General features: G+C 36.6%; 1 protein-coding gene across 1 annotated transcript in view; it reads right to left on the bottom strand.

The window, feature by feature from the left end:
• chst15 (carbohydrate sulfotransferase 15) overlaps positions 1–11,869 on the bottom strand; it is a 42,598-nt gene extending 30,729 nt beyond the window's left edge. Inside the window, exon 1 of the mRNA XM_028477169.1 lies at positions 11,631–11,869. The gene's annotated coding sequence lies outside the window, so the exon portion shown is untranslated. The remainder of the gene's footprint in view (positions 1–11,630) is intronic.
• Positions 11,870–12,463: the final 594 nt, after the last annotated feature.

Below are 12,463 nucleotides of genomic sequence, written 5' to 3'. Positions count from 1 at the left end.
TACTGTACATGTCTCCTTATTATTCTGTGTAGAAAACTATATCCTTGTGTGTTTTCCTGTGATTTTCCTTGCTCTTTTCTATATTTTTCTGTCATTTCTGTGTATTGTTGTTGTTTTTTTGTGTGTTTTGGTTGTTGTTTTGTGTGTTTTTGGAATAATTCTGCATTTTCTGTTGTCTTTGTGAATTTTGTGAGTTTTCTCAGTCATTTTTTGTTTTGTATTAATGCTGTTTTCTTTGTATTTTCTTTTGTCATTTTGTGTGTTTTTAGTCATTTTTCGAGGACAAGATGTAAGGAAACTCATTGATGCAAGAAAGCACAAAGGGTTTTGTGTGTTTTCCTGTCATTTATATATATATTTGTTTTTTTTCTTGCATTTTGGTTGATGTTTTGTGTGTTTTTATTAAATTCTGTACTGTATGTTTGTGTTTTGCTATTCTTTTTTGTATTATTGCTGTTTTCTTTGTATTTTTATGACATTTTGTGCAGTTTTTGGAGTAATTTTGTGTTTTTACTTTGGGGGGCCTCACAAAATTAGACCGAGGGCTGCATGTGGCATTCATGTATGTGAAAAACTTAGAGTATATGAGTCAAAGTAATTATATACAGCGACATAAACAGAGTATTCAGATTGTAGGATACCCTAAATATGAAAGTTCTCAATCAGCAATATTAAATCTGCACATAATCACATGTTATAAATGTAAAAAGCAGCGATCTGCACAGTTTCTCTCTTTCCACATAAAATGTGACACAGGTTCTCTTAGAGGAGACCAAGGTTCAATCAACTGTTAATCTTGCTTTGTACAGAGAAGCAGACAGACCAGTGGAAATGAAGTTGGTAATTAATCTAATGGGAATGTTCCCTTCCAGTGAAATGCCTGTGAACCCACAGAGCGGCAGAAACGCCTCTGACCTGAATCAGCTACAGCAACATTAGTGAAACCAAAGTACACGATGAGAGGAAACACTAGTAGAAAGAAAAGCAGTCAAAGGTTAGGAGACATTGAGGGACAACACTGTAGTCGATGTTTTCTGGAGTTTATCTCTAAACATAGTTCAGTGTTTTGCAGATCAGCCCTCAGCTTGTTAAACCCTTAAATGTGACTTTATTGCTTGGCTGTGCAGTTATAAATACATCACGTATTTTGGGAAACACTCCATGGGACATTCGCAGTTTCATTGTTTGGATCACAGGTCTGTTTGGAAGTTTGCAGTGATCACGGGAATTACTTCACAACTATTTCGTTTTTCAATATAAAAACTTCAAATCACAAAGCAACAGTAAAGTTGTTCAGGGCCGAATGCCTTAGACACTAACAGAATTTGTTGGTCCTTTTGATGTGAGTTGAGAGCTGATTTTATTTTAATCCAATGCCTATCCAAAAATCTTCCCAATGTGTTGGATTATGGGCGGTTTTATTTCATTATTGCTTTGCTGTCTGCACTCCAGGTTGGTGCAAACTGAATATTTCTGTCATCATGGCGTTCCAAGGATGAAATTCAACCTTTCGATCAGCAGATAATCAGTGTTTAGCCGCATCTGTTTATGTTACAGCTGATTTATCGCACCAAAGTTCATGGATTTTTTGATGCCTTGGAATGTGTCTTATATGGAGCGTGAATACGGCTTATAGATAAAACAACAAAGTGGAAAAAATGTGCAGAAAAGGCATTGAAATTTGATGGAGAAGTGGCAGAAATGGGAGTAACGTAGCAAAAATGCATTAAAAGGAGCAAAAATATGGTAAGAAGAAATTATAAAAAATAGGTTAAAATATGGCAGGTTTGGTGTACATTTTGTGTGTTTTGGGAGTAATTTTGTGTATTTTTGTTGTCATTTTGTTGTAGTTTTGTTTATTTTTCTATAATATATGTTTTTGGGAATCAATTTGTGTATTTTTAATTGTTGTTTTGTATGTTATTGGAATAATTTTGTGCATTTTTGATGTCATTTTGTGTGTTTTAATTGTTTCATGTGTTTTGATGTCATTTTGATGTTGTTTTGTGTGTTATGGAGTTATTTTGCGCATTTCTATTTTCATTTAGTGTATTTATTTATTGTCATTTTGTGCATTTCGTGTGTTGTTTTTGTGTTTTTGGAGTCCTTTTATGCATTTTTGTTGTCTTTTAGTGTATTTTTTTGTGTTTGCATTTACTTTCACAAAATTAGATCGAGGGCCGCATGTATAGCAAAAAAAGTATTCATGCAACAAAGAAGTTCCAAGGCAAGGTTGCAAACTTTTAATATAGAATATCTTCATCCCTGTTGAAAACAGAACACTAAAGCTAGAGACAAACAAACCACCGTCATTGGAGGCTTTAAATGGAAACCTGATCTAATGAGAAGTTCTGTTTCCTCTGATATTTATGTTCTTCAATCCCAGCAATGCACCAACTTCACAAAGAAAAAACTACCTGTCTCTTCTTTAATGCCCTGATTTCTTTGTTGTTGTTTTTTCCGGAGGACGTATAATAATCCTACGCATCGCGTTCACAGCGAGAGCTTCATCTCACAGCGCTAAGAAAATGAGCCTCGATCGAGGGTTAGCCTACGACTGCCAGAAAAATGTGCAAATTAGCCAGACTTTTCTAATACACTGTCAGCTGGCTCTCTGCTCCATCACTCAGGAGCAGGTTAGTTTTAGGAAAGATACTCGTGGGCATCCCAGTGGATCCATAATATTAACTCGGGTCTATTTAGGATGCCGTACTTCGGCTCAACCCCTGCTGCATTATACATTAGATTTCACAAACAGAGATGTTTTGATGAAGCCTTCGGGCTTCGACAGACGAGATGGGCGGGATAATTCTCTCAATGCATGTTTTATATTTAGCAGATACATTATATATATATATATATATATATATATATATATATATATATATATATATATATATATATATATATATATTGTAATAGAGTGTGAGTTTCTTCGGCAACAAGATTGTGTCAAAATAAAAATGTCAAACATTTCTTCTTCTAGCAGGTCTGAAAATGGATGGATGGATCTCTTCTTCTTAACATGTTAAGGTTTCATTTATTCAACTTTTTTTTCAAGAAAGTGAAATTGACTTTGATCTCCTGATCAAAGTCAATTTCAGGAGAAATTTACCCTGGTCTGCCCCACACCTAGGCATGGCCAGCCTGACAGAACTGTGAAGTTGGCCACACCCAGAAATAGCTCATAAGGGCACATCAAAGCAAGACGCCCCTGAAGAAGACTGGCAGTTGACAGTCGAAACATGTCAGGAGATCAAAGTAAATTTCCTGAAATAAAACTTGTCTGAATAAACAAAACCTGAACATATAATTAAAAATGAAGACAAAAATAACTTTCTGAAATTATTAAGCGGAAGTAAAGGAAATATCAAATTGATCAGCAGATGCCTCTGAGGAAGACTGACAGTTGGCAGTCAAAACATATCAGGAGATAAAAGTACATTTCCTGCTAAAAAGTTGTCTAAATAAATGAAACCTTAACATATTATACAAAAAAAAGACAAAGAAAACTTGCTGTAATTATCATTCTGAAGTCAAGGAGACAGCAAAGCAATCACCAGATGCCTCTGAAGAAGACTGGCAGTCGACAGTCGAAACAAATCAGCAGATCAAAGTAATAATTCCTGAATAAAAAGTTGTCCGAATAAATGAAACCTTAACACATCTTTCAAAAAAAAAAGAATAAATAAACTTGCTGGAATCATCTCTTTTTCTTCTTAGCCACAACCTGAGAAATAAACCTGCACATACAGTAAAACTTTAGCTCCAATTTAGCTTGGCAGGTATAATCCTACAGTTTGATGGAGAATTCTTTGGTAAATGCAAACCAAAACACCAAACCTGTGCGATGAGAGATGTTTAAAACAAAGTCTAAACTGGAAATGAATCTGTCTTTGTGATGCTGTTTAACTTTTTAACTCCCTGCAGGTCTATGTTGGGGCTCATTAGGGTGACATCTGGAAGACAGATACTGGAGTAACACACAAACACACAACCACTAACATCAGGTCCTCCTCCTGCTAACCCAAGGGAAGCCATGGCAACACATGAAAGAATCCATAACCCAGTGGTGGAGGATCTACAAAGACTGATGTGCAAAAACAGAACCACTGGGTAGTTTGGAGACATCCACAATCACCAAGTGTTCATTTTAGCATCATTGTAAATGAAAAACAATATTAAACTTAGCATTAAAATTAAAGAAAAAACATGAATAAACACTAGAATCACTAGTACACTTCTAAGTATTTCTTCTAAATTCCCAAAATCTGTGAATTTAACTGATTATGCAAAAACTAGCAGACTTTTTATGCTAATCATTTAAGGATTTCGGTATTTTGAAATCATATATTTTTTGGTATTACTTAATTATTTCCACAAACGCTGCAATTTCTCTGAAATAGAAATTCCTACAAATTGCAATTTTTTAGACATACAACGCAAATTCAAGTCAAATAGCAAATATGATTGTTATTGCTCCATACTTAAGGATTTTCTAAGTGAATTACACACATTGTTCATACAGTGAAAAGCATATTGTTGTAATTGCACGTTTTTCATCAAAGAAATCAGTATTTTTGTGGTTCGACCAACCTGAGATCAAACTGGGTTGTAAATGACCTGGAATTAAAGCGAGTTTATGTAACTCCTCCTTGTAAAAACCAAATCTATCAATCAAACTTTGTTTGTGTTTCAAGTTTTCATTTTGTGGGAAAATAAAAAGAGAACACCCAAGTTGTTGCTTCTCTTCGTTGTGTTGACCATAGCCAATAAAACCAGATTAAAAAGGCTTAGATGCACGTCATTGGTTAAATAAAGCAGATTAATGTCCGTCAGCCTGTGAGCTTAATCAGTGAGACCTCATCAATCCACGTGAATGATAGTCTTCATACACACAGGGTCCTCCACAGCCACATTAATCCTCTCCCGTGCTCCACCGCTCTCATCAGGAATACATAACATAACTCCACTGGAGGACACATCCATCACTTCGTGTCTTGCATGCACCATTATTTTCACAGATCAAATGATGAACTTGAGCAGAAGGAATCGGAGAATCAGAATGTCCGCAATTCATTTTTTTTTTGTTTCAGGTAATTAGAAATAAAATGGGTTAAAAGTGACCAAAGATGGTGGAAAAGATGGTGAAATGGGATTTTAAAAACCACAGATATTGGTTAAAGAGTAGCAAAAAAAAAAAAAGAAAGTGGCAGAAATGGGGGGAGCGGTGGGGTTGGGTTCATCATAATAATAATAATAATAATAATAATAATGCATTGGATTTTATATAGCACTTTTTCATAGACACTCAAAGCACTTAACATTGATGTGGATTATTCTTTCACACCACGCATGGTGGTGGTAAGCTACTATTGTAGCCACAGCTGCCCTGGGGCAGACTGACAGAGGTGAGGCTGCAACATCGGCCCCTCCAACCACCACCAACACCCACTCACACATCACATTAATACGAAGCAATGTGGGTGAAGTGCCTTGCCCCAGGGCACAACGACAATGACTTGGCTAGAGCGGGATTCAAACCCCAAACCCTTCGGTTATTAGACGACCCACTCTACCACTGATCTACGGTTGCCCAATAATCAGTGTAAGTTAAAAAGTCAAAACAATTAGTTTAAACTGGCAAATAATGGGCATGACAAATGAATGTGGTTAAATTGGCAAAAATAAGCATGAAATATGGTGAAAAGAGGTAAAAAGTGACAATAATGAGTCAATATATGTGACATTAGTTGGGAAATATGGTGGAAAGTGATGAGAATGTCTTAAAAGTGGAAAAAATGTGCAGAAAAGGCATTGAAATTTGATGGAGGAATGGCAAAAATGTATTAAAAACAACAAATATATGGCAAGAAAAAGTGATGAAAATAGGTTAAAATATGATAAGTTTGGTGTAGCTGTAGAAAATGGGTAAAAATAAGCAAAAATGGGTTCAAATTGTTCAGAAAATATTCATAGTTTCTTGAAAGCATCTGACCCGCTCCTACTGTTCTGGGACCCCAAATGGGGTACTGACCCCAAGGTTGAGAACCAGGAATATATTGTATTTTTCTGTTGTGATGAGAATTTTTTTGGCTGTGATTTTATGTTTAAATTGTACTAAATAAAAAGCGCTCCACTAGCTTTTGTGCGCAGGAATTTTCTGCTTTTAGCTGCAGGAAAAAAAAAATTCACCTTTGAGTATTTACACCTGTTTTCATAACATGGCGTTCCCAGCTTGGTAAATAACATATAACTTAATTACAGAAACAGTTTGTAGTGCACTAATCTAACTGCCTTCTAATAAAGCTGAAGCTTTTCAGTATTTGGTCAAACTAAAGCTGAAAGTATTAAGAGGAGCATAAAGAGGAAACCAAAAACCCAAACCACAGAGATTCAAACTAAATCTGCTAAACTACTCAATGCAGATTTCTTCAACAGAGCATTCTTTCTTTAGTTTCCTGCACAGATAGACAATGTGTCAAACTCAAGGCCCGGGGGCCATTTCCGGCCTTTTAGAGCATACGATTCAGCCTGCAGAGGAAAGATAAAATCTTGAACCATTGTGTAAATTAACTAATAAACTAATTCAGTTTTTTGATATCTCAGCCCTTTCAAATACAAACTCCAGCACTTCTTCAATGCTTATATCACATGATGGCAGTCATTTTTTACATCTGAAACTGTTGTAAGAACTTCCACTTTTTCCAAATCCTGCAACTGATCTTAAATTATTCCACAAAATGACCACAAATCAACTAAAAATTGGTCAAAATATGAAGGAAATTTAAGGAAACGTCTGACACTTTTAACTTGGATATTGTTAAAAGTGACACTAATGGGTCAACACATGTGACATTAGGTGGGAAAAGTGATGGTTTATAAGTGTCAACGATGTCAAAGATGTAAATCCTTGTTTTAATCAGAAATAAAATGGGTTAAAAGTGACCAAAATGGTGGAAAAGGTGGTGAAAAGGGATTTTTAAAACCACAAAAAATGGCTAAAAGTTGCAAATTGTGGGTAATGGGATTTAAAAATGTAGAGAAAATTAGTAGTCAAATAATGGATATGACAAATCGTGAATGTGGTTAAAATGGCAAAAAAAAAACAAGCATGAAATATGGTGAAAAGAGGTTAAAAAAAAGACAATAATGAAAGTGATGAAAAGGGTTTATAAGTGCCAAAAATGTCATAAAAAAGGAAAAAATGTGCATAAAAATCCTCGAAATTTGATGGAGAAGTGGGAAAAATGGGAGTAATGTACCAAAAATGCATTAAAAGGAGCAAAAATACGTCAAGAAAAAGTGATGAAAAAAGGTTAAAATATAACAAGTTTGGTGTAGTTGCATAAAAACGGTACATAGCGTGTAATTAATATCAAGGGAATTTAAGTGAAGACCCTACAGAGACTGACGTCTGTCACTTTTACTTTGAATATTGTTATTGGAGTTATTGGAAATGCTTTCAATTGGTTTCATGTATTAGGATACAGACGCACTTTAGTGTCAGTTTCCGTAGTCGGCCACAACATATAGTTCCTACTGGGTGCCCTGCAGCAGTAACTGAAATAAAAGACCCTGAAGAGAAGTCTGATGCTTCATTGGAAAAGCACAGAGTGTTGCTTCAGGCTGAAAAAGAGATGCAAAGAAGAAGAAAAAAGACTCTGCTGAAAGTAAACAAAGCAGAACGTGAACGCATCATTTCCTGAGAAGGACAAACAGGAAGTATCTGCAGATGCTGTTACTGCCTGGAGGTGTAAAACGTTAGCTAGTGATGTGACGAATGATGAGCAAATGTAAAGTAGGAAAAAAACACCCATTTATCAAGTATGTCCAAACTGCTTGGTTTTACATTAATTCATTATAATAACCATTGTTTCTATTGTTCCATGCAATGCACAAAAAAAACATTGAAAATAAACCAAAAAAATGAATAAGATTATAATGCAATTTGCACAAATGCGTCTCAACTGATAAAAGCACAATAATTCCAGCAAGTTTATTTTGTTTTCTTTTTGTATAATGTTAACGTTTCATTTATTCAAACAACTGTTTTTCAGGAAAATTACTTTGATCTCCTGACATGTTACGACTGTCAACCGCCAGTCGTCTTCAGAGGCATCTGCTGATCGCTTTGATTTTTTCTTGACTTCTGCCTAATAATTCCAGCAAGGTATTTTTTGTCTTCTTTTTGAACAATATGTTAAGGTTTCATTTAACAACTTTTTTTCAGGAAATGTACTTTGATCTCCTGACATGTTTCGACTGTCAACTGCCATTCTTCTTCAGAGGCGTCTGCTGGTCACTTTGATGTTTTCTTGCCTTCCACGTAATAATTCCAGCAAGTTATTTTTGTCTTCTTTTTGAACATGTTAAGGTTTCATTTAACAACCGTTTTTCAGGAAATGTACTTTGATCTCCTGACATGTTTCGACTGGGAACTGCCAGTCTCCTTTAGAGGCATCTGCTGATCGCTTTGCTGTGTCGCCTCTGAAGGTTAACTTTTCAAAATAATATCAAGTAAATTTCCTGAAAAGAAAGTTGAATAAGTGAAAACTTAACATATTATTCATAAAGAAGACAAAATGAACTTGCTCGAATTATTTTGCGGAAGTCAAGGACACATCAAAGCGATTCACAGATGCCTCTGAAGAAGACTGGCAGTTCCCCGTTGAAACATGTCAGGAGATCAAAGTAAATTTCCTGAATAAATGAATCCTTCACATATTAATAAAAGCGCAAACTGCTCAGCATTTGATTTCCAACACAATTTTTCCTTACAATAATCCAGCATGTATAGATGCACATGCTGATATATATTGTATCCATTGGCTTCAAACGACCTCAAGCACATGAATCTGTCTAAAAACGCCGGCTGCCAAATTCTTTCCAGTATTTTATGATCTAGTGACCTTGAGAAGGCTATTGAACCGACTCATTCCCTCAGCTGATTCAATTGAATTTTCTTTCCCATGAGAATTTTCTTACAAAAATTCACCAATCGTGGCATTCCTGTGATAACAATGAGCCGACAGCTGGTCGCTTACTAAACTACAAATACAAATGTGATCACACACGCTGTGTTCTACTGATGACATTAGCATAGTAAGAACATCTATTTAGTATTCTCTTTATAAAGGAAGTAAATCAATATCTATTACTCTTCACCTCTATGGTTCAACTTCTCTTTAGCTTTAGTCTTGTGAGGAATACACTAAACGAAGCAGAAAGGCTGCAGAGTTGTACACACTGCACCCATGAAATCTCACTAATCATCCATCCCACTCACTGTATAATAATATATTTCACAAAGAAGCGTGTTTCCGACTCCTACATCTCGTCTTCCCACACAGCCTCGACGTCAACTCACAAACAGCCACACACACCGCACAGCAAACACACGATAAAACAAAAACAGCACTACTATGAGAGTTCAGCATCAAAAATGTCGGAGATCTGTGTTAAACACAAGTATTTCCATAATAAAACCATGCTGTAATCATTTAAAGTGGAGAGAATGAATGCGTAGTAGTTTTACACTATAGGGATGTCCGATATTGTCCAACACTAATATGTATCTCCATATAAATAAGAAAGTGTCTATTCATACGGTTGCCGTACAGACAACCCCGGGCGCTATTGTTACGTTTACCGAAGAACACGTACGTAGCGTCTTAGGGTTAGGTTATAACCCTATATCGCAACATTTTTTAGGGTTAGGGTTACGTTTAGTCTTAGTCACGTGACCTAAACTGGCCAATGAGGGGCGTTGCAGATAGAATGTCGGTATATTGATACGGCAACCGTACGAATAGCCAACAGGTAAAGGCTACTGTTAAAGTGATGCCCACTGGATGTAGTTCACAAATAAACAATATCGGAGCAAAAAAACAAACAGCTTATTTAACTTCAGCAATGGAAAAAGTGGCCTGATAACTTTTAATACATTATGTTCACGAAGCGGTTTTTCAATATCAGTGGAAAAACCGATGCAAATGTCAACCGATATCTACGAATGTGGATAAATTTTGATGGAGAATATAATTTTGGGCAAATCAAGAATAAAGTCAACATGTTGAGATTAAAGTTGAAATTTTGAGAAAAAAGTTTAAAGATAATGTGGAGAATAAAGTCGAAATGTTGATAATGAACTCAAAATTGTGATAGAAGTCGAAGGTTTGCTAATAACGTCAAATCTACGGAAGCCGAGGAGGGCCGATTAATCTCAAAATTTCAAATGTATTCTTGAAATTTCAACTTTAATCTCAACATTTCACCTTTATTCTTGATTTGGCCAAAATTATTTCTCCATCAAATTTGGCCCTAATCCACAGAAATCACATTAAATGGCTAATATCGGCAAATAATATCGGTGGACCAATAATATTGCTCATTGCTAGCATGAAAAAAACAAAATGTGTCACCAGTGTGCTATAATTGACATATATTGATAGATTTTTCTACAGTAGTTGATCAATAAACATCTGTAACATTAGTGCTCATAACGGATCAGAATCAGAATTAGAATAAGATATACTTTATTGATCCCAGGGGGAAATTGCTTTTTAACATATGCTCCAGCAATATTTCCAATGAAAAGAAGAAACACTAAAACATAGAAAAGTAAGAAAAAGAAGAAGACGTACATAATTAAATAAACGACTGTCCATCAAATAGGGAATAAACACAAGTGCAGATCTCCAGTAAAATATAATACAAATGTACATCTAAATGTCCTTGCTGATGCAATGTTGTGCAATAAATTCAATGTAAATTTGGGTTATTGATCCCATCCAATAACCAACGACTCTTTTTACACGATGTGCATCATTACAAACAGCTCAGGTTGTGGAGGAGGCTTTGGTCATTGGAAGTGAGTTCAATACGCACTGATCCATTACTTTAGAGCCTCCTGAACACTAAACACAGGCTGACAGATAACTGAGTGCAGTGCGCGGTGCGTCAGTGCGCGGTTTCACACGAATTTGATAGAAATCAAACTGAACAGGGCGCTTCTGTCTGTGTGTCTGCGGCTGGTGTTTGCTTTCTGTGGTGCGTTCATGGTCTGAGGGAGACAGGACAAAGAGGAGAGGAGAGGAGAGGAGAGGAGCGCTCCGGTCCTCGTCGGGCTTCCCTCGGCTCCCATTGGTCAGCGGGGAATCCTTTTGTTTTGGCTCTCACGGTTGAAAAATCCCCCATCACATGAATGGAAACCTCACGATCTCTGAGAAAACGTCTCACTTTCATTTACCGAAAACGCAATCCTTTACAATCCAACACTACTTTGTTTTCTATTGTTTTCCATGTGCGTAATGGAGCGGTTAAGTGCGCGTAAAAGGCGACACAGACCAACTCCAGTCCTCAGTCCATCCACATACATAGGAACCCATTCATTCTATATAAAACATGCCTCGGAGCTGAAAGGAGCCCCTTATGTGGGCAGAGGTCTCCGCTCTTAATCACACCCCAAAAACTTTTCCATTTCTGCACCAACGCCGCTTTAAAAAAAACAAACCAAAACAAAACACGGAACACAAACGTCATAAACGCAACACAAATGAGGGAAACAAACAAGCTGAGTTACGGAATTAGAATAAAGAAATGTTTAAAAAAGAAAAGAAAACGCTCACCATGAGTTTTCCTCCCAGCGCTGAGATCACAAACAGCCTCTCATTGTCGGGTCGTATATTTCCATCCTGCCGTTAGACACGGGATTAAAAGCATTTGATCAATCCGTCTAATAATAATAATAATAATAATAATCAATTTATTATTTTGCTTTCCGTTGGTGGTGACAGGAGAACAAGTTGTTGAGTCCCTGATACGTGACAGAGTCTCTGTGCAGTGGATCCCCATAACACAGCGAGATGTGAACGACAGTCAGTCAGTCTCTCTCTCCCTCTCTCTCTCTGCCCCCCCCCCCACCCCCACCCCCACCCCCCCGGGCATCCATCCAATAGTGATGCACCAACACCGTCACCCCCAACAATATGATTTAAAATCTCGGTATGATTAAATCTACCATAGAAGACTCAGTGTTGTTTTGAACATTTTTAAGCACAAATTCTGATATAAGTAAACAATACTAGAAAAAAATATTGAGCTGTAAAGAAAACCAAATGACTGCTGCCTTTTGTTCGACCTAAAGTAAGAATAACGTCTTTATGTTGGATATATGATAATATTTGAATAATATTTGATCATATCATAATCAGAATTTGATATTTCCTTCAAAATAAAAGCATGTGATTGTTTTCCTTCCCTCGCCCACTTTTTCATGACCTCCATGTATCCATCAATCTATTTTCTGCCAATCGCCTATGTGGTATGGACACGGGGGCAGCATCCTTAGCAGTGACGCCCAGACTTCCGTCTTCCTGGCCACTTCGTTCAGCTCTTACTGCTGGATCCTGAGGCGTCCCGAAGCTAGCCAAGAGGCATAGGCTGTGTTTCCATTGCCCTT

Source organism: Gouania willdenowi, chromosome 19, assembly GCF_900634775.1.
Source record: "Gouania willdenowi chromosome 19, fGouWil2.1, whole genome shotgun sequence".
Taxonomy (NCBI): domain Eukaryota; kingdom Metazoa; phylum Chordata; class Actinopteri; order Blenniiformes; family Gobiesocidae; genus Gouania; species Gouania willdenowi.
The sequence above is the reverse complement of the archived record's forward strand: the minus strand, read 5'-3'. Positions and strand labels throughout refer to the sequence as shown.